Source organism: Schistocerca cancellata, chromosome 5, assembly GCF_023864275.1.
Source record: "Schistocerca cancellata isolate TAMUIC-IGC-003103 chromosome 5, iqSchCanc2.1, whole genome shotgun sequence".
Lineage (NCBI taxonomy): Eukaryota > Metazoa > Arthropoda > Insecta > Orthoptera > Acrididae > Schistocerca > Schistocerca cancellata.
The window spans coordinates 55,406,964-55,430,973 of NC_064630.1; the positions used below are offsets into that span (position 1 = coordinate 55,406,964).

Genomic DNA, 24,010 nt, shown 5'->3' on the forward strand with positions numbered 1-24,010 from the left:
GCTTTAGACAAGGAACGCCTGCGGGCTGCAGACAGGGCTGTAAAGAGTCTAGAAATACAAGCAAGAGTAAACAGGAGGAGGAACAAGAGGAAGCTGGAGGAGTAGTTTGCAGAGGATGAAGATAATCCATCCTATGGACCTGGAATGCACTAAAACGTTAATCCAATCTTTGTCGCTCGATTCCCAAAACTTTTATTTTCTCATACTAATTACATGTTTTGTAAGGATCTTCCAAACATACACTCCTGGAAATTGAAATAAGAACACCGTGAATTCATTGTCCCAGGAAGGGGAAACTTTATTGACACATTCCTGGGGTCAGATACATCACATGATCACACTGACAGAACCACAGGCACATAGACACAGGCAACAGAGCATGCACAATGTCGGCACTAGTACAGTGTATATCCACCTTTCGCAGCAATGCAGGCTGCTATTCTCCCATGGAGACGATCGTAGAGATGCTGGATGTAGTCCTGTGGAACGGCTTGCCATGCCATTTCCACCTGGCGCCTCAGTTGGACCAGCGTTCGTGCTGGACGTGCAGACCGCGTGAGACGACGCTTCATCCAGTCCCAAACATGCTCAATGGGGGACAGATCCGGAGATCTTGCTGGCCAGGGTAGTTGACGTACACCTTCTAGAGCACGTTGGGTGGTGCGGGATACATGCGGACGTGCATTGTCCTGTTGGAACAGCAAGTTCCCTTGCCGGTCTAGGAATGGTAGAACGATGGGTTCGATGACGGTTTGGATGTACCGTGCACTATTCAGTGTCCCCTCGACGATCACCAGTGGTGTACGGCCAGCGTAGGAGATCGCTCCCCACACCATGATGCCGGGTGTTGGCCCTGTGTGCCTCGGTCGTACGCAGTCCTGGTTGTGGCGCTCACCTGCACGGAGCCAAACACGCATACGACCATAATTGGCACCAAGACAGAAGCGACTCTCATCGCTGAAGACGACACGTCTCCATTCGTCCCTCCATTCACGCCTGTCGCGACACCACTGGAGGCGGGCTGCACGATGTTGGGGCGTGAGCGGAAGACGGCCTAACGGTGTGCGGGACCGTAGCCCAGCTTCATGGAGACGGTTGCGAATGGTCCTCGCCGATACCCCAGGAGCAACAGTGTCCCTAATTTGCTGGGAAGTGGCGGTGCGGTCCCCTACGGCACTGCGTAGGATCCTACGGTCTTGGCGTGCATCCGTGCGTCGCTGCGGTCCGGTCCCAGGTCGACGGGCACGTGCACCTTCCGCCGACCACTGGCGACAACATCGATGTACTGTGGAGACCTCACGCCCCACGTGTTGAGCAATTCGGCGGTACGTCCACCCGGCCTCCCGCATGCCCACTATACGCCCTCGCTCAAAGTCCGTCAACTGCACGTACGGTTCACGTCCACGCTGTCGCGGCATGCTACCAGTGTTAAAGACTGCGATGGAGCTCCGTATGCCACGGCAAACTGGCTGATACTGACGGCGGCGGTGCACAAACGCTGCGCAGCTAGCGCCATTCGACGGCCAACACCGCGGTTCCTGGTGTGTCCGCTGTGCCGTGCGTGTGATCATTGCTTGTACAGCCCTCTCGCAGTGTCCGGAGCAAGTATGGTGGGTCTGACACACCGGTGTCAATGTGTTCTTTTTTCCATTTCCAGGAGTAAACTTTCAGTAAATGTTACACAGTACCTTCTGCATAATTTAACACAGCCATTTTCCAAAAAACTGTATATTTTTGAATATATAAATAAAAAATTGCAAAAAAATGTTGTGAATTTTCATTACAATTGAAAAAAAATCATCTTTAATAACTGAGCTAAAATTTTGTAAAATCCCTGTGTTAAGTTGTAGCCCATATTCCAATAAATAATCTGTAAAAAGTTCAACTTCCTACCTCAAATACTTTGTGAGGAAAGATGTAATTTATAAGCGTTATTTTAACATTGCAAGTATGGGGCGTTCCGGAGCCCCTTAAAATGTCGTGTGATTTTAGTCTTTCGCGACGTTTTTCAGTTTTTATCGAGTATTCAGTTGCATGATAATGTGTAAATGCTGCAGTGTTTGGACGACACCACCCGGCTGAGGAGCTGCGAACAACTCAAAAAATAAAATGTCGTTCCCTCCGAAAGCGCTTTTCTTCCGTGGGACTACTGTTTGATATTGACGCTATCAAAATAATCTCACGGTTCAAACTATCTCAATCCCCAAGCGCTGAGCACGCTCTTAGTGAAGATTAACACATAAAATGTTCGGTGGAATCTTCCTGGTTATCAGTATAGTAACAACGTCGTATGGTATTCAACATGCAAAACTGAGGACATAAAGGGTGAGACGCCCGGTAAACCCGCAAGGCAGAACAGGTGATTAGGATTGTGGAAAGGGCCAAATAAGCTGTTGGTCAGGTTCACTCAAACTTGTAATTTATTGTAATTTAATAACACCTTTAAACCAAAACGGCACATAGCCAAACCTTTAGAACTACGAGTTTCTAAAAGGCATTTATTTCACTTCTGAATGCCTCCAAACAAGAAATCTTAAAAATCAACAAAATAAAAATGCAGTTAAAGTAGCAAATAAAATATACATGGTATCACAGCTAGGCTGGAAAGTCTCAGGGCAAAAGTAGATAGAACAAACATATGCAAGGTGCAATACAAGCTGCTGAGGGCCACAATTAAATTTTAAAATTTTAAAATATATTACCATAATCGTTTAAGGCAGAAGGGCGCAATGTTTTTGTTTAAAGGGTAATTTCAAGAATATCTTTATCTACATCGATACTCCGCACGCCACCTGACGGTGTGTGGCGGAGGGTACCTTGAGTACCTCTATCGGTTCTCCCTTCTATTCCAGTCTCGTATTGTTCGTGGAAAGAAGGATTGTCGGTATGCCTCTGTGTGGGCTCTAATCTCTTTGATTTTATTCTCATGGTCTCTTCGCGAGATATACGTAGGAGGGAGCAATATACTGCTTGACTCTTCGGTGAAGGTATGTTCTCGAAACTTTGACAAAAGCCCGTACCGAGCTACTCAGCGTCTCTCCTGCAGAGTCTTCCACTGGAGTTTATCTATCATCTCCGTAACGCTTTCACGATTACTAAATGATCCTGTAACGAAGCGCGCTGCTCTCCGTTGGATCTTCTCTATATCTTCTATCAACCCTATCTGGTACGGATCCCACACTGCTGAGCAGTATTCAAGCAGTTGGCGAACAAGCGTACTGTAACCTCTTCCTTTGTTTCCGGATTGCTTTTCCTTAGGATTCTTCCAGTGAAGCTCAGTCTGGTATCTGGCATAAGGTTTTAAGCGGCTTAAGGCCCACAACTGATTTTCCAAAATTCAGAAATACATAAACTCCTGTAAAACAAGATTTTTAAAAAAATCATTGACTATGATAGATTATAAACAGGCAATTAAACACCGGTGAGAAGGACAATAAATAAAACGGCACTCAGAAGCCTCCGGGGCGGTCGGTCTGCCCTCGTTCACGTAGGTGAGACAGGTGGCGAGCCCAGCTACACTTGATCCGTCGGAACCCAACCAGGGGGCAGCCGCGGACCGACCGACACAAAGACTTGCTTGCCACCAATCGCTACATGAGAACTCAAACACAAAAGTTACGAACGTGATTATCCACAATGAAATATTTATTAGCTGTCAAAACTACACGCCATGTTGGACAGTGACAACAGGTGAGGAAAGGTCGCTGCCTGAAATTACGTTAGTGGCCAGGGCAGGTAACCCGAACACTAACGGCCACAAAGCAGAAAATTCCGCTGGTATACTTGAATTTGAAATATGGTAACATAGTTAACTTCATCCAAAAGGAACACTGCCTGAATTTACGTTAGTGGCCAGGGCACGTAACCAAATTATTAACGGCCACAAGGCTAAAAATGCAGCTGGTGCACTTGAATTGTAGTCAACCAACATAGTTAATTGCACCACATGGCGGCTAAATTTCAGCAATAGAAACACTCAGTGTTGCTCACAGGACAACTTCCCTCAACGGCGAACCACACAACATGAATGTTCCTAAATAACAGGACGCAGCATGGTATTCTCAATGGAGAGAAGTCCTCCGAAGTAAGAGTGATTTCAGGTGTGCCGCAGGGGAGTGTCATAGGACCGTTGCTATTCACAATATACATAAATGACCTGGTGGATGACATCGGAAGTTCACTGAGGCTTTTTGCAGATGATGCTGTGGTGTATCGAGAGGTTGTAACAATGGAAAATTGTACTGAAATGCAGGAGGATCTGCAGCTAATTGACGCATGGTGCAGGGAATGGCAATTGAATCTCAATGTAGACAAGTGTAATGTGCTACGAATACACAGAAAGATAGATCCTTTATCATTTAGCTACAAAATAGCAGGTCAGCAACTGGAAGCAGTTAATAACATAAATTATCTGGGAGTACGCATTAGGAGTGATTTAAAATGGAACGATCATATAATGTTGATCGTCGGTAAAGCAGATGCCAGGCTGAGATTCTTTGGGAGAGTCCTAAGGAAATGCAGTCCGAAAACAAAGGAAGTAGGTTACAGTACACTTGTTCACCAACTGCTTGAATACTGCTCACCGGTGTGGGATACGTACCAGATTGGATTGATAGAAGAGATAGAGAAGATCCAACGGAGAGCAGTGTGCTTCGTTACAGGATCATTTAGTAATCGCGAAAGCGTTACGGAGATGATAGATAAACTCCAGTGGAAGACTCTGCAGGAGAGACGCTGAGTAGCTCGGTACGGGCTTTTGTCAAAGTTTCGAGAACATACCTTCACCGAAGAGTCAAGCAGTATATTGCTCCCTCCTACGTATATCTCGCGAAGAGACCATGAGGATAAAATCAGAGAGATTAGAGCCCACACAGAGGCATACCGACAATCCTTCTTTCCACGAACAATACGAGACTGGAATAGAAGGGAGAACCGATAGAGGTACTCAAGGTACCCTCCGCCACGCACCGTCAGGTGGCTTGCGGAGTATGGATGTAGATGTAGATGTAGATGTAGATGTAGATGTGGCTTGGGTAGTTGAAACCACTACTCATCTTTTACGTCCTGGGTCGGTGAACCACGAAGCTCGTAGCTTCAAGGATTTGGCACGGAAAGTACAGGGTGATTCAAAAAGAATACCACAACTTTAGGAATTTAAAACTCTGCAACGACAAAAGGCAGAGCTAAGCACTATCTGTCGGCGAATTAAGGGAGCTATAAAGTTTCATTTAGTTGTACATTTGTTCGCTTGAGGCGCTGTTGACTAGGCGTCAGCGTCAGTTGATGCTAAGATAGCGACCGCTCAACAGAAAGCTTTTTGTGTTATTGAGTACGGCAGAAGTGAATCGACGACAGTTGTTCAGCGTGCATTTCGAACGAAGTATGGTGTTAAACCTCCTGATAGGTGGTGTATTAAACGTTGGTATAAACAGTTTACAGAGAATGGGTGTTTGTGCAAAGGGAAAAGTTCTGGACGGCCGAGAACGAGTGATGAAAATGTAGCACGCTTCCAGCAAGCATTTGTTCGCAGCGCAGGAAAATCGACTCGCAGAGCTAGCAGAGAGCTGCAAATTCCACAATCAACTGTATGGAGAGTCCTACGAAAAAGGTTAGTTATGAAACCTTATCGTCTGAAATTGGTTCAAGCACTGTCTGCAGCTGATAAGATTAAAAGAATCGATTTCTGTGATTTTATCCTTGCTCAAATGGAAACAGATGAATGTTTCGTTTCAAAGATTGTGTTTAGTGATGAAGCAACTTTCCGCACTAACGAGAAAGTCAACCGTCACGATGTCTGTATATGGGGCACTGAGAATCCGCGGGAAACAACTCAGTATGAAAGTGACTCGCCTAAGGTGAACGTTTTCTGTGCCACTTCAGCCAATAAAGTTTTTGGTCCCTTTTTCTTCGAAGGTGCTACTGTAACTGGACTACAGTATCTGGAGATGTTAGAGAATTGGCTGTTCCCTCAGCTCGAACAAGAAGCACAACAATTCATATTTCAGCAGGATGGAACGCCACCACATTGTCACTTATCTGTCCGTAACTACCTGAACGTCAACTACCCGAGGCGATGGATCGGCCGCCAGGCAGCCCGTGACAGAGCACTTCATCACTGGCCTCCAAGAAGCCCTGATCTTACCCCCCGCGATTTTTTCTTATGGGGGTATGTTAAGGATATGGTGTTTCGGCCACCTCTCCCAGACACCATTGATGATTTGAAACGAGAAATAACAGCAGCTATCCAAACTGTTACGCCTGATATGCTACAGAGAGTGTGGAACGAGTTGGAGTATCGGGTTGATATTGGTCGAGTGTCTGGAGGGGGCCATATTGAACATCTCTGAACTTGTTTTTGAGTGAAAAAAAACCTTTTTAAATACTCTTTGTAATGATGTATAACAGAAGGTTATATTATGTTTCTTTCATTAAATACACATTTTTAAAGTTGTGGTATTCTTTTTGAATCACCCTGTATATCAACTAGACGCAAAGCTGTTATCTCTCAGGACCTTGTGCAGCTCATACAACATTTTTCGCATCCGCCGTACAGGAAAGTCAAAGGAGGCAGAGTACAGCATCAGCGAAACACACCCAGACAAATGCTCAATTTCGTGTCAACAGCCGTCTGAGACGCTTGTGACCAAGTAAGTAGTGGGCGATGACTATCATATGATATGTAACTGCTACAGCTGTTGTAACTGTGCGAATCGGTAGGAACGAGACGTTACCCACTTCACAAGTAACAAGTGGTCATGCCATATGGATTGGGAGCGTCGGAAAGCTATGCGGGTACACCGCCGTTGTCCGGGGAGCGTCAACAAATAGCAGGTAATTCTGTTGGATTTGGTTAACATTTAAATGATTAGGAAACTGTCTAGACTTTATCCAATTTATACAATTTCAATTTCAGTTATTCAAAATCGACCTACAAAGATTAATAAGGGTAATAATTTAATGCTGCGAGTGATTGGCGGATTTAACTCACCAATCACGTGGGCAGGCGGGAAAGAGTTAGGATAGCACAGTACGAGTCTACAGTGGCCGTCCTACAGGCAACGTAAAAAAAAAGACTCACCACGGAGCGATTTCTCGCAGGGGAATCGGTGGATGTCACGAACATGTGCTGACAAACAAAAAATTTCATAAAAATTGGATAATTTATTCAAGGGAAAGAGCTTCATAAATTGAGTAAGACTCTGACGCGTTGGTTCACCTGTGGTCCTTACGCAAGCAGTTATTCGGCTTGGCATTCATTGACTTGGATGCCCTCCTGAGGGATATCGTGCCACATTCTATCCAAATGGCGCGTTAGACAGTCACGAGCTGGTTGGAGTGCCCTGCCCACAATGCTGCGAACGTGATCCGGCGACCTTGCTGGCCAAGTCAAGAGTTTGGAAATTCCGAAGACAAGCAGTAGAAAATCTGGCCGTGTGCGGTCGGGCATTATCTTGCTGAAACGTAAGCCCAGGATGGCTGGCAATAAAGGGCAACAAAACGGGGCGAAGAATACGGTCAACCACAGCTGTGCGGTGAGAGTGATCACGTAGCCGACGGGACGTCGAATCCTGATCTCTCTTTATCCACTAGATTAACCAGGCTGCTAATGTAGTGTGAAACATGCCAAAGACGCGACGGCATACGGCTCCTGCCCAGGGTGGGACACGGAGGGCACAGTATTGGGACGTAAGGAATGTAATCCTGAACAGCGTTGGAGAGTACAGTCGATGGGAATTGCGTTCCACGAACTATCATCTCCTCGTTCGTGGCGATTCCTCTTATAATGGTCTCAAATTGACATCGCGGTTTTCACCCGCTGAGACGGAAAATAAAATTGGACTTCACCGAATGCGAGGGAAATCTGAATGATCTTCCAGCTGTACGAGCTAGCGAACGGAACAGCGGAGTGAATGAACGCCAAGAAAGAAAAAGAAATACATCTGCGCGGCTGTGGCCAGTAACTTCTGCGAGCCACTTTAGCAGTGGCTGCCCTACCGTGCTGACGGCGAACTGCGGGCGTTAGCGCTCTTATCTCGCCCGAAGAGCCACGCGTAAATGTCCGCTCAGATTTACAGTTACAGCGTCTTGATGTTACATTGTACTCGCCTCCCCGCGTATAAATCGACTTTTAATTACTGGTTATTTTAATCTCCAGATAACGCGGGCCGTTAATCCGCGCGTTATATATAGCTATTTCAGCGTCTTAATGTCTTCCTCGCGCGCCTTGTTTCGAGCCGTTACTGAGATCTGTCGGACAGAATGTCCGCTCGCCAGTGTTTTTGTAGCAAAGATAAGTGTTTACTGCACCTAAAATTTTTCCCGTCGAATACGCACCGCAGTCGTGAACCGTGTCCGCATTGGAAGTGCCTGTGGAAGGCTGTCGCTTCAGTTCGTCGTAAAACACGCAGTGATAGTGAGGGAGGGATAGGTTGTGCTGTTACTCGGCAATATTGTGTGCCAGAGTCTTAACATTCGAGCAGAAAGACGTTAAAAGGAACACGTAATACATTGCCGCAGAAACTTTTACATAGAAGGGATTTATACCTTAACTAGCCTTTTACTGCACAGCTTCGCGCGCTTATGCTTTCGACATATTTGCTGAACACACCTCCTACTCCCCACCTCTGTGTCCACCTCTTCCTACCTGTCTGTCTGTCCACCTCATCTCCTCACCTCTATCTGTCCTCTCCTCCCCACTCACTCTGTCTGTGCATATCTTCCTCTCCCTCTGTTGGCCTTTTTCCTCCATCCCCTCTCTCTGACCATATCTTCCTCCCCTCCCATTCTCCCCTGCCTTATATCTTTGTTTTGCCTCCTTTTCTACCTGCTCACTACCCCTCTACACCTTCCATCTGACTCAAATACCCCTCCCTCATCCCCTCACTCTATCCCTCTCCTCCTCCTCCTCTTCTGCCCATCCTGTCCTGTATACATTTCAACCTGACGCCAGTCATACTCATCAGCATGTGGAGCCCTTGCAGTGCAGCTGACAAAGCAAGCCAATACTACTCCCACTACACACCCATCACAAAAGGCAGGCTACACATCAGTGGCTTGAGAATCATTTATTCACCATCCACATATAGGCCGCCCTGTAGAACAGGTCGATAAAGTGCGCCAATTTAACTCCAACATGACATACCTGTCATGAAGGGCTGCCTATATGTCAGGACCTGGAAAACAGCTTTTTGCCCCTGGCATTTAGGCTGCCCTACAAAGCAGGTTGATTTGACAGGCTGATACTGTTCTCACACAACACTCCTGTTGTGCATGGGAGTCTATACACCAGGGGCTGGAAACTACACATATTTGCCCGTACCTCTGCTCCTGTTTGAGCTAGTAGATTACGAACACCACAGCACTGATGCTCGTGAGGCACGCTGTTTCTGAGCCAAATGTGGTTGAAATTGGTTCACAGATTTTGGAGGAGATTCTGGACATACACACCTACACTCTTCTTCATATATACAATGTGTACATGTGTGTGTGTGTGTGTGTGTGTGTGTGTGTGTGTGTGTGTGTGTAAAACAAATGATCTGGGGAAATTACATGTGAACAATGAGTATCTAGGCATTCACTCTGAAGAGTATCTTGGAAACTGTTTGAAACATGAATCTGGTTAGCTGGATGGGGATGTCATTCCTATCTAGTGTTACCAGACGTCCCGATTTTGGCGGAATATCTCGACTTTGACAGATGTCATAACCTGTACTGCATAAGTCTTACATGCGATATCAAATGTCCAAACAATTCGAAATGTTAAGCATATTTGATTACAAAATGGACGAGTACATGAAAGTTCCAAATTAGGTCTCTGAACATGTCAAAGGCAGTAACCAAGACAGAATACAGAACGATAGAAAGTCGTTCAGCCAATGAACTACAGATAATCTCAGTACATGCTGCAACTGTACATTTCAAGAACACAAGGCTGCATGAATTAAATTGTTGTAATATTACTGCCACGTCACTGTTTTCTTAACAGTGTCTAAACTTCTACCCCTCTCTCAAGTACTGACAGGCAGCGACCTCTATTCCAGGGTAGTATCACCCCACACACCTGCCCGCTTGTTCGTTTCATGCTGTCGTCGTATGTAGTGAGAATCGCCTCCATAGCTGAATGGTTAGTTTCGCGGCCTTCGGTACTGAAGGACCTGATTTCGATTTCCGGTAGCTGATACCACCTTAGATACTCTATGGTTGGGTGGTCTGGTACGGGGTCCACTCACCCTCATCATGCCCACTGAGAAGTTGCTTGAGTGAAGAATCAGTGGCATCAGCAATATTTATGTACTGGCAATAACGGCTGGAGGGATTGGCGACATGCTGGTCACATGTCACACCACCATGGACCGCTCCTTGTACTAGCTTGTAGGCAGCTCTCAGCCAGTCGGAACTAACGTAAGGCATAATCCATGAGTTGTGGTTACGTTTGTAGTGAAAAACGGAATGTAGGAGGCAAGTCGCTTTTAGATGTGTGCACTGTGCGTGTCGGCTTTCGCAGTTCACTCAATCACAACCTGGTAAGTAATATACAGGATATGCATATATTTCGAAAGACACTAAATACAAACAGTCTGAACCGAACTATATGCTAGTTAGCTATGTTAAGTAACTACACTAACGAGCCTAAACATTGCCCCGTCTTACGTTTTAAAGTTTCATTAGCTTTTTTAAAAAATCACAAAGCATACAGTTCTTTTTTATGCTTGTATTTCTTCATACTTAATCCCTTAATGCGCGATTTATTTGTGTTAAAATTGTTTTCGTAGACAATCCTATGAGTCATAGAGCTGATGGAAGCTAATGAAAGACCAAATTTTATTTTATGCAACATATTTATTATTATCACCTCCCAAAAGTTATTTATTTTGATGAGCAGGACATTACTTTTTGAGTACAGTAGTACCAGTATACCAGTTTTGTTCATCAAATATTATAAAAAATATAATATTTTTGTATCCTCACTGTTTGGTCCTTGACCCGCGGATTTACTTATACCACCACCAGGTCGCACTTCAGGTACTGTGCAAGCAGCATCCGGCAACTAATCCTCGACTATGGTTTTGCAGCTGGAGTCTAGGGTCACACATCAGTGCTTGGATAGCTCAGTTGGAAGAGCGCTTGCCCGCGAAAGCAAAGGTCCCGAGTTTGAGTCTCGGTCTGGCACACAGTTTTAAACTGCCAGGAAGTTTCAAGATCTAACCGAGTTTGCACGTGGTGTTACAGTCGGCGCACGAGCGATGGGACAACAGCATCTCCGAAGTAGCGATGAAGTGGGGATTCTCCCATACGGCCATTTCAAGAGTGTACTGTGAGTATCAAATCTCCGACAACGCCGCGGCCGTAAAAAGATCCTGCAAGAACAAGACCAACGACGACTTCAAGAGAATCGTTCAGCGTGACAGAATTTCAACCCTTCCGCAAATAGCTGCAGATTTCAGCGCTGGGCCATCGATGTCAGCGTGCAAACCATCAACGAAACATCACCGATATGGGTTTTCGGAACCGAAGGCCCACTCATGTACCCTTGATGACTGCACGACACAAAACTTTACGCCTCGCCTGGGCCCGTCAACACCGACATTGGGCTGTTGATGACTCGAAACATGTTGCGTGGTCGAACGCATCCCGTTTCAAATTGTATCAAGCGGATCATGAATCCATAGACCCTGTATGTCAGCAGGGGACTGTTTAAGCTGGTGGAGTCTCTGTAATGGCATGGGGCGTGTGCAGGTGGAGTGATATGGGACCCCTGATACGTCTAGATACGACTCTGACAGGTGACACATACGTAAGCATCCTGTCCGATCACTTGCATCCATTCATTTATGTTCATTGTGCATTCCGACGGGGCAATTCCAGCAGGAAAATGCGATATCCCACATGTCCAGAATTCCTACAGAGTGGCTCCATGAACACTCTTCCGAGTTTAAACACTTCAGCCGGCCACCAACCTCCACAGACGTTAACATCATTGAGCATACCTGAGACGCCTTGCAACGTGGTGTTCAGAAGAGATCTCCACCCTCTCGTACTCTTGGGGATTTATGGACAGCCCTGCAGGATTCATGGTGTCAGTTCCCTCCAGCACTACTTCAGACATTAGTCGTGTACATGCCGCGTCATGTTGCGGCACTTCGGCGTACTCGCGGGGGTCCTACGCGATGTTAGGTAGGTGTACCAGTTTGTTTGATTCTCAGTGTAGAATGCTAGACCTTTCTGGGAAGCTGTTCAGTTATAATTTACCACTTTTTCCTAAGAAATTCATAAAATGCCCAAGTATTTTTTAAAATGCGAAATGGACACAGCCGCCGGCCGGAGTGGCCGAGCGGTTCTAGGCACTTCAGTCTGGAACCGCGCGACCGCTACGGTCGCAGGTTCGAATCCTGCCTCGGGCATGGTTGTGTGTGATGTCGTTAGGTTTAAGTGGTTCTGCATTGTAGGGGGCTGATGACCTCAGATGTTAAGTCCCAAAGTGCTCAGAGCCATTTGAACCATTTTTTTGGACACAGCCAAATCATAATATTACAATGAAATAACAGTTTCAGACTAAAGATTTATGTATTTCACGGAATTTAAATTAAAAATAAAAATTATCACAATTGTGTGTGTCTGAAAATTGATTTATCCTGTAGCAGATGTGTTTTATTAGTTATTTTAGTAAGTATTAATAGTCTAATAAAGTTTTAATTAGCAAACCTAGTAGAGAAACTCCTTTGTGATATTGTCGCTCCCCCCCCCCCCCCCATGGCCAATAGAAAAAATGATCTCGTAAAGTGTGTTAAACAGTTCGCCATCCGGTATGTAAAATTTTTATTGCACCTCATATTTAGTTCAGCGCATAAAATTTGATTGCATCACATATTTGATTCAGCGGTTTTGTCAATTTACTTGTTCGCTGGACGTTTATCACACTGTACTTTTTCATTAAGCAATAATGACGAGATTGCTTCTTTTCCACGTCTTGAGCCGTATTCATATCCTTATTATTTCCTTATAGGTATCGTGTGTTAGTGAACAAGTGTTTCTTGGACAATTACTCCTCATTACCTGTAACTCCCTATAAATTTTTTATTTTATTGCATTTGCACGACCATCAGCCATTCAACCATAACATTTTCACGCTCATCACATGAAACCTTCATTTTAGAGTAAGTGTCACTGTTACACAACGAACTCAACCTGACGGGGACTCAAACAGTTATTTGAATGAAGTCTGAGGACCCTGCAACTGTCGAAATATTTAAATTGTCTTTCTCTCATACTTTGCCTTAAACATACGCGGCATTCTATTACATGCCCAAGCAAAGTATTTAATAAGATGTATTTTATAGCTTGCTTAATGATTTATTCGTATTCTAAATATATTTCTTAGGCACTCATGAAAATAACGAATTTTGCTCTCTGTGGTTAACATATGCACCGAGTGTTCATTGATGCCGCTCTTTTTGATGCACAGTGTTGTAACAGTCACACTGTAGTCTCTGTTGCAACGTAACGAAGTTAGTCTGAGTTAACTGAATTCACAACATTCCTCACAGTATGCGTACGGTGGTTGTGCTCCATGCCGTTAGAACACCCTCGCTTTCACGTAATAGGTCTGCAACGAAACCTTAGCAATTAGGACGTGATTCGTAACTGTAGCCTCTTGCTCGAAAGTTTAAATCAGGATTTTCGTAAGGCAGTAAATGATAATATACAAGCAGTCCGACAGATTATCAGTAAGCTAGTTCCGCCTCCGGTAGCTGAGTGGTCAGCGCGACAGACTGTCAATCCTAAGGGCCCGGGTTCGATTCCCGGCTGGGTCAGATTTTCTCCGCTCAGGGACTGGGTGTTGTCCTAATCATCATCATCATCATTTCATCCCCATCGGCGCGCAAGTCGCCGAAGTGGCGTCAAATCGAAAGACTTGCACCCGGCGAACGGTCTACCTGATGGGAGGCCCTAGTCACACGACATTATTATTAGTAAGCTAATTAACAACTAGCCATTGAGGTATCAAGTATCACAGAAGGAGCAGTATAAAAATAGTGAAATTTGTATTTGAACTACACTGTCATAGAAATGCTGACGTTCAAAGAAAATGGTTGTAAGTTTATGACCACGTAATGTTACTGAAAGCTACTCTTGCGATGAACAAGTAGTAAACCTACTACTCGTTCCTTGAGATCTTCTCTCTCCGTGGCTGGACGTTTTATACTTTTCAATCAGCAAAGATGCTTCAAATATTTATTTGTGCGATGATATCATAGCAGCAAAGGAAATATAAAGGGCAAAAAGCCGCTAACGGTGTGCAGAGCGGCACGCCGCGGCTGCAAAACCCATCTCCGGCCTCCGCCGAACCATCAAAGGCGCCGCATTCGCCTCTGTATGGACAGCCGGGTGCGTGACTGAACAATGGCAGCGGGCTGCAGGCAATTGTGCGATCCGTCGCGGTCGGTTTTTTCAGGAGCGGGTTTGATGACGCAGACGTGACGACGTTGCTCCACCTGAGCTACGCGGCGTGGCTTTCGTGTTTACTTCCTTAGTGGAGACCTTCGTGAGCCATTTAGCGCAAGCTTCTCCGCGTTTGGTTCCGTGGCGTACGAGGTATACCGAAGAAAAGGAAAACTGCAGAAAATACGGACGCGACATTTTTCCCTGGCCACCTTTTTTCGATGTTATTATCAAACCCATCCCACATTTTGTAACTTTTCGTTTACAAACGGAGTTCAACAATAAGCATGCGAAGTTAATGGCACGGCGTAGCCATTCTGTTAAGCCCACATCCCTGCGCTTTAACAGCTTCACTTCATGTTCTAATGATCCACAGGTCCTTCAGGGGTGACATCGTCCTCTGCGATATCTTTGTTTTATTTTTTACTTTTGTTTTTCTTTCCCCCCCCCCCCCCCACCTTTGTGTGCTGCGCTGACATCTACAAGGCAACGGATTCACCGCTAAGGACGAAACCGCGGTCTTTTCTTCCAAATATTCCCATGTGCGACTGCAGAGCGTCTAAAGGGTCGGCATCGTTTTTTTTTTTCGTTTTTTTTTTTCCGACGGGGTAGCCGCGTGGTCTAAGGTGTCATGTCACGGTCCGCGCGGCTCCCCCCGTCGGAGGTTCGAGTCCTCCCTCGGGCATGGGTGTTGTGTACCGTCCTTAGCGTAAGTTAGTTTAAGTTCGATTAAGTAGTGTGTAAGCTTAGGGACTGATGACCTCAGCAGTTTGGTCCCATTAGATCTTACCACAAATTTTTAATTTATACGGGTTTTGGCAGTGGCTGTGACCAGATGCCCTCCGTGTGTGCCCCATGTGCTTGCATGAATAGCAAGTCTCATGTTCAAATGCGAGAAGGTTTCCCAGATGCTTGTGTGGCGTGTATCCGAGAGTGAAAATGGCTACCAACCCGGCATGACAGTGAACCGATAGTTCTGTACCGACAAGTTACTGTGTAACTGCAATATATGATCTGAAGATGGGCAGCTAGCCTGAAACCGGTCATTGAAAATAAAAAATAGTGATCAAAGACTGAAATGCCATATTTTTTTAAACAGATAAAAGTCGGCAGGTGAGAGATCGTAGCTGTAGGGTGGATAAGGTAGAACAGTCCAGTGAGTTTCGTGAACTTCTCTCTGGTGCGTAGACTTCTGTGAGGCCTTACGATATGGAGGCGAAAAAGTTCGTTTACATTTTCGTGGCCACAAACATGCTGAAATGGCTCTGAGCACTACGGGACTTAACTGCTGTGGTCATCAGTCCCCTAGAACTTAGAACTACTTAAACCTAACTAACCTAAGGACATCACACACATCCATGCCCGAGGCAGGATTCGAACCTGCGACCGTAGCGTTCACGTGGCTCCAGACTGTAGCGCCTAGAACCGCACGGCCACTCCGGCCGGCTACAAACATGCTGAAGTCGGTTCTTCACATCGCAGTACACTTGAGAGTTGATCGTTGCACTGCAAGGGAGGACATCGAGCAAAATAATCGCTTCAGGGAACAACGTCAGCATGACTTTACCGGCTGAAGGTGCGGCGTTGAACTTCTTCTTATGAGGACAGGTGGCGTGGCGAAGCTACATAGATTACCGTTTTTTTCCGGTTCCAAGTGATAAACCCATGTTTCATCGCTTGTGACGATATTCGACAAAAATTGTCACTGTCAGCCTCCTAACGCGCAAGCAGTTCCTTCGTCGCTCTTCATGGTCTTCTATTGGGCGGCGACGAACCCAGCGGGCATACAGGTTTGAGTACACCAACTGCTAGATGAGAGTGTCAGCGATATCAACACGGACGTCCAGCTGTGCAGGTGTTTGACTGTGATCCGTACATCATCCCGAGTGAGAATGTCCGCACGTTCCAACAGCCGGCCGCGGTGGTCTTGCGGTTCTAGGCGCTGCAGTCCGGAACCGCGGGACTTCTACGGTCGCAGGTTCGAATCCTGCCTCGGGCATGGATGTGTGTGGTGTCCTTAGGTTAGTTAGGTTTAAGTAGTTCTAAGTTCTAGGGGATTGATGACCTAAGATGTTAAGTCCCATAGTGCTCAGAGCCATTTGAGCCACGTTCCAAAAGTGCAGAAATCACAGGTGTGTGCGGCCGGTCGGCACGTGGGAGATCGGACATGTTTGCACGACCTCTTCACGATGACGACAGAGGCCTCGCCCAACGACTCACCGTGCTTTTCTTCACTGTCCGGTCTCCGTAGACATTTTGCAAACGACTATGAATATCTGCATTGTCTGGTTTTCCACCAAAAGAAACTCGATGACAGCTGTTTGCTTGAAACACCCCCCTCTTATAGAAGCCATACGGAGGTTATATAGCCGCCACTTGCTGGGACTTCATGAAAGAGGGGCTGAAGCGGGATTATTCCACGGTGTACCACAACAAACTCCGCATTTTTTCCACCGGAACTGGTTTCGGAAAAAAATTATTGCATTGCTTAGTGAACGTCCCTGGTGCAGTGTCGTTGATGAGGGCTCACTATGCGTGCGATGCGGCCGGCTCGCACGCCGCCCGCTTCCTGATGCCGCTGCGGCCTTTCCCTTAAAGGCGTAGAAACAGACTTCCGACGCTCGGCACGTAACGTCACAAGCGCCGAGGCGCATGTCGCTGTCAGGGCCCACCAGTTTTTCCCCGTTATTTACTGGGCCACTGCCCGATCCTTCTTTGCGCGAGCCGGCGCTATCAAAACTGGCGCATCGGTGCAAAGTGGGGCCGCCGATCACGATAAGCGCAGTTACTTCCGAAAGGAAGGAGCCTTCCAGAGAAACTGCTCATTCTTCCGTCCGCCTTGGAGAAAGTATTCGTCTGCTCATATTACGCACACCTATGATCCAAAGGAAGCACACGACTAGGCAGAAGTCTCTCAGTCACCAACATTATAAGGAGGACTGCTACGGTCTTATCGTACGTTGGACTAAGAGTTCATTAGAGAGGAAACATACGGTCGAACCGAGAAAGAACGGGGAACGACAATGGGCGTGTCCTCTTTAATTAAACCATCCCTAGATTTACCTTAGCTGATTTGGAGAAATTACGGAAAACTTAAGTCTGTGTACATGGATGAGGATTCGAAACGCCGACCTGCTAAATGCGAGTTCAGTGTATTCCCATTGAGTCAGCTCACTTGGTGGTTGAACTTGGGAGAGAAGGAAAAGGTCACACCCAGTCAATGTGTCCGATAGTTGTCACTCGGCCTTGAGGATAGAGGCATCGCTCACGGCCGATATAGATAAGGTCACAGTCACAGCGATTTCTCTTTGCCTTCCTGTGAACTGTCATGAAGTATGCGTCTGTATCATGTAGATGCCCGATGTGTGACTTTATGCAGTGGAGAGCTGTATGCTGTGATGTAGCTGAAATGATTCGAGTTCAGCATTGAAGCGCGAGTGGAGGGGTAGGGGAAGCAAAACGCGATCCTGATGTAGTCTACAGCATTATAGAAGCTCCGAGAGTGTTGTCTGTTTCAGCGTCCTCATCTGACAGACAGATCACATTAAATTATGGTGATGAATATATCTTATGTTTCCTACAACTATTTCACAGTCGAGCATCAGCATCCTAGCTTAAACCGGCGAAGTCCGCAGCTCGTGGTCGTGCGGTAGCGTTCTCGCTTCCCACGCCCGGGTTCCCGGGTTCGATTCCAGGCGGATCAGGGGTTTTCTCTGCCTCGTGATAACTGGGTGTTCTGTGATGTCCTTAGGTTAGTTAGGTTTAAGTAGTTATAAAGCATTATTGGTCTCTTCTTGTTTCATCAGATGCTGATTTCGGTGCGTTACATTGTCAAATTTGTGGCACCATTAACGGAGGAGGAAAAGACCTACAGTTACTCCCAACAGGATGGAGCAACTGATTATACGAGGGTCACTCCAAAAGAAATGCACACTATTTTCGTAAAAATACAGTTTTCATTCTGCATGTGTGAAAATTTTACAGTGTGTAGAGACATCCTTCCCGCTTGTTTTCAAACTTAGTTCAACCTGTTCCCGTGAGTGGCACCGTCACAGCATGTCTTCAAGATGGCTGCTACACTTGACGTTCGTCAGAAGCAACGAGCCGTTGTAGAACTCCTGTGCTGTGAAAACGAGACAGTGGGAAACATCTACAAGAGGTTGAAAAAGGTGTATGGAGATCCTGCTGTCGATGGCAGTATAGTCAGTCGGTGGGCAAGCTGGTTACGTGATGAAAGCGGGCACGGCAATATTGAGGATTGTCCTCGCAGCGGCCGGCCTCGTACTGCGCAACTCCAGACAATGTGCTGAGAGTTAACGAATTGGTGACTGCTGACAGACGCATCACAGTGAACGAATTGTCACGCTACGCAGAATACTGAAAGTGTTTGCGTTAAAAAAGGTTTGTGCCAGGTGGGTTCCCAGGATGTTGACAGTGGCTCACAAAGAAACAAGAAAAACGGTATGCAGCGAAGTTTTGGAACAGTACGAGAATGTTTCAGAATTTCTTGGAAGAATTGTGACAGGTGATGAAACATGGCTCCATCATTTTTCACCAGAGACGAAGAGGCAATCAATGCAGTGGCATCATGCAAATTCACCCAAGAAAAAAAAATTCAGAACACACCTTCTGCTGGAAAAGTTATGGTTACGGTGTTTTTCGATTCCGAAGGACTCTTGCTTGTGGACATCATGCTAAGTGGAACGACCATAAATTCTGATGCATACATGATGACACTGAAGAAACTTCAAGCTCGAGTGGGTTCTTATTCGACCACATCGGCAAAAGCAGGATGTTTTGCTGTTGCACGACAATGCACGGCCACATGTCAGTTAAAAAACCATGGAAGCGATCACAAAACTCGGATGGACAACACTGAAACACCCGCCTTACAGTCCTGACCTGCTCCATGTGACTATCATCTCTTTGGGAAACTGAAAGACTCTCTTCGTGGAACAAGGTTTGAAGATGATGACTCCGTTGTGCACGCTGCCAAACAGTTTGGTCCAGAATTTTACCGTGCGGGTATACAGGCGCTGGTTCCAAGATGGCGTAAGACAGTTGAGAGGGATGGAAATTATGTGGAGAAATGAAAATATTGTTCCTAAAGGATATATCTACACACTGTAAAACTTTCAAAGGTGTAGACTAAAAGAGGGATTTACAAAAATAGTGTGCATTTCTTTTGAAGTGACCCTCGTACAACCAAACGAACTTCGGAGCACATTTACACAGTCTTCACGCTTGACAGTGTTGTTACTGAAGGGCAGTCTGGCCACCGAGGTCACCTGACCTGTCAGAGTACGATTAGTTTGTGTGGGGAGTCCTCGAGTCTAAAGTGTATCGCAACAACCGTCTTAGTCTTCTAGAAGTACAGCAGAACATTTCGGATGAGATTGCAGCAATTCTGGTAGTCCAGTTTCGATTCGCCTTCAGGTAGTTGCTGACTGGGGCCCAGAAGTGCCAAGAGGTGATTGGTCTTCTAACATCTGCTAGAGTCAGGTTATTTTCTTTCCTGTACTCTATAACCTCTCACACAGTGGAGTCATAACATCGCTGTTCGCAGTATAACCGCTTTTGCTGTTACTCCCTATCCATGCTTGCAGACGCATCTGTTTGAAGTACTTCCCCAGCGTGAAAGGTCTTACACCGAGAAGCTCCCTCACTTCAGTGACTTTGCGCAGATCCCGGACTTGCAGACTTTCAACAGCTGTTCGTGAACGAAGCAGATGGGCACCAGACGCTTGTCATCTTATTCTGTTTGTATAAGAAAAGACTGTAGCGGAATAGGTTGGCTCCTCAGCTGAATCGCGACGACAAAAACCTAACAGCATCTCACCGCCGTCATCCTCCTCAATTTGTCCGTCGCGTCGAGCCGCATTAGACGGAGCGGCGGTACAGCACCTGTCCGGTCTGGTAAACACGGACAAACGAGCGCGGCCGGCTGTCCAGAAAGCCCGGGGCGGTCGCCGCCTCTTTCTCCGCCGCCATAGCCTCCGTCATCAGCTGACGCCCCGGCGCTGCGCTGCGGTCCCGCGGAAGACAGGCGAGACCAACCAGCCGGCGGCCACGGGCCTTTTGTAGTGCGCAGTGAATGCCGCAGGCGTAGTGCTCTGCTTCCTTGTTCTTTCGCTGCGCCCTTCAGGATGCGAAATAGGCCCGCTGGCTGGAAGAATCGCGCCGCTTGCGCCGTGGAATCCGCACCATTGTCTTTCGGAACAGTATGGCGGCGTCTCGCGTCAGCCGGATCCTCGATTGTTTGCACGGAATGAGGTCGAATGTTTGCCCGCAGCGCCCGTGAGTGCACAGTGCTTCGATACATAAGAGACCTAACGTTATGGCGTCCGTATTCTGGAGCGATGCAATGCTTGTATGCTCGCGGGAATTTTTAAGCCCTCCGTTTCCGTCAAAAGAATTATTACAGAACTGTTATTTTCAGCCGTATAGTTTATTCTCTTCTTATTTGCTGCCGCCGGCCCTTGTGACCGATTAGACACTGGACTCGCATTCGGGAGGACGACGGTTCAATCCCGCGTCCGGCCATCCTGATTTAGGTTTTCCGTGATTTCTCTAAATCGCTCCAGGCAAATGCCGGGATGGTTCCTTTCAAAGGGCATGGCCGACTTCCTTCCCCGTCCTTACCTAAACCGATGAGACCGATGACCTCGCTGTCTGGTCTCCTTCCCCAAACCAACCCCGACCCTTTGTGACCGAGCGGTTCTAGGCGCTTCAGTCCGGAACCGCGCTGCTGCTACGGTCGCAGGTGCGAATCCTGCCTCGGGCATGGATCTGTGTGATGTCCTTAGGTTAGTTAGGTTTAAGTAGTTCTAAGTCTAGGGGACTGATGACCTCAGATGTTAAGTCCCATAGTGCTTAGAGCCATTTTTTATTTGCTGCCGTGATGGCCCTGGGAAGGTCTCATTACCGATGGCCATCCTCGGCATGTTTTAATGAAGTGAAAAGTATGTCTAAGCACTAATAGCGTGCTAGCTGTGGTTGCTTTTAATAAGGTCGTAGATTCTTTGTTTGCTGTCGGACTTCATCGTGTATGATGTTCAAAAAAATGGCTCTGAGCACTATGGGACTTAACATCTATGGTCATCAGTCCCCTAGAACTTAGAACTACTTAAACCTAACTAACCTAAGGACAGCACACAACACCCAGCCATCACGAGGCAGAGAAAATCCCTGACCCCGCCGGGAATCGATCCCGGGAACCCGGGCGTGGGAAGCGAGAACGCTACCGCACGACCACGAGATGCGGGCGTGTATGATGTTCCAACAGTTCGACCGTAATTACGTGCGGCCTTCTTCAAGATGACACTTGCATCAGTAGCCGAACCGAAAGGAAATTGTACATCATGAGGCGGTCACATTTCCCCTATGAAAGTATTCAGAGGGTTAGCAAACTAGGAATTGGAGCTCCAGTTCACCACCGGCAATGGAGGGTGAAGCTTTGACAATGCTAGCCACTCGTGCTGGCGAACCGTCGGTAAAATCATCAGACGAACGTCGGCCGAAGAACTCGAGACACAAGCAAATAGGCAGTTTGTCAACAACTGGCCACGAAAGCCTGAACAATTTTGTATCTGTTCTGTTTATTAAACTTCGCTACGAACTTATGCACCATCCGAGTACGTTGTACTAGGGCTGTTCGGACAGTAAGGTCCGATCGGTCGCGAAATGGAAACCACAGTGAAAAATCAAAATTATTTTATTCCCAACAGTTAGCCACACCTTCCAGCTATCTCTCTAAATAGTCGCCGCTCCGACTTAAACGTTTGTCGTGGCGTTGTACAAACTTTCCAGTACCCCCGTCACAGGAAGCAGCCACCTGTGCTTTCCGCCAATTCTCTACGCAGGTCTGACTTTCGTTATTTGTGACAGCAGTACGTGTGAGCAGAGATGAGGGAGCCAATTAAGGCTGTATTGTGAGTGATCAAACACTTCCCATCGTAGAACCAGCAGAATTCGACTGAAAAATGTCTGGAAGAAAGAAAAGCGGGACATTCGTGTTATGTGGGCTGCTTAGCTTCAGGCGAAATCGGTCCCAGGTTCGATTCCTGGACGGAATGAAGATTTTTTTTCTGCCCGGGGACTGGGTGTTTGTGTTGTCCTCATCATTTCATCATCATCAGTCGTGACAGCAGGAAGATTGGACTGTGTAAAAGATTGGACTGTGTAAAAGATTGGACTGTGTAAAAGATTGGACTGTGTAAAAGATTGGACTGTGTAAAAGATTGGACTGTGCAAAAGATTGGACTGTGCAAAAGATTGGACTGTGCAAAAGATTGGACTGTGCAAAAAACTGGACTGTGCAAAAAACTGGATTGTGTAGAGAAACTGGACTGTGTAGAAAATTGGGAGTTGGTACGGGTGCTGATGACTGCACAGTTGAGTGCCCCAAAACTCATCATCATCTCCTTCTTCTTCTTCTTCTTCTTCTTCTTCTTCTTCTTCTGGCGAAATCTCTCACCAGGTCCACATACTTGGTGGGAGATTCTGTAGTTTTAGGCATTTGTATGTGATCACTTTGCGCTGGACTGTGTAGAAAAACTGGACTGTGTAGAGAAACTGGACTGTGTAGAGAAACTGGACTGTGTAGAGAAACTGGACTGTGTAGAGAAACTGGACTGTGTAGAGAAACTGGACTGTGTAGAAAATTGGGAGTTGGTACGGGTGCTGATGACTGCACAGTTGAGTGCTCCAAAACTCATCATCATCTCCTTCTTCTTCTTCTTCTTGTTCTTCTTCTGGCGAAATCTCTCACCAGGTCCACATACTTGGTGGGAGATTCTGTAGTTTTAGGCATTTGTATGTGATCACTTTGCGCTGGACTGTGTAGAAAAACTGGACTGTGTAGAGAAACTGGACTGTGTAGAGAAACTGGACTGTGTAGAGAAACTGGACTGTGTAGAGAAACTGGACTGTGTAGAGAAACTGGACTGTGTAGAGAAACTGGACTGTGTAGAGAAACTGGACTGTGTAGAGAAACTGGACTGTGTAGAGAAACTGGACTGTGTAGAAAATTGGGAGTTGGTACGGGTGCTGATGACTGCACAGTTGAGTGCTCCAAAACTCATCATCATCTCCTTCTTCTTCTTCTTCTTCTTCTTCTTGTTCTTCTTCTGGCGAAATCTCTCACCAGGTCCACATACTTGGTGGGAGATTCTGTAGTTTTAGGCATTTGTATGTGATCACTTTGCGCTCTGAACTGAAAAGAGTGATGTGAAGCGATCGACAGGCACAGTAAAGACACTGCTACAATGCGAAGTTCCATCGGAGTTTTACAGTGGTTCCCGTTTTGGACCTAATCGGACCTTACTTCCCGAATACGCCCTGCAGCAAATGAATTAGTTCATAATGGAGGAAGGTAGCGCTGCACTGTTCTGTGTGCCATTAAATGGCCATCGAATGCAGAACACCGTTTCTGCGTCTCCACTGCGAGTCGCCGTGTTTAGGCGGCCAGCGGTGTGTCGGATTGAGAGCGTGGGAGAGCGTTACGGCGGCGGCGGCGGCGCGGGCGGCTAAGCGCTGTTTGATGAGGCCGGACCGGGCCGGACAGGGGCTG

The 24,010-nt window shown here is 46.7% G+C and overlaps 1 protein-coding gene across 1 annotated transcript in view; it reads left to right on the top strand.

Moving 5' to 3' along the window:
• The window catches only part of LOC126188361 (protein apterous-like), a gene marked incomplete at its 5' end in the record, with an annotated part of 351,323 nt that overhangs the window by 108,302 nt on the left and 219,011 nt on the right, over positions 1-24,010 (top strand). The gene's annotated exons all lie outside the window — the stretch shown is intronic.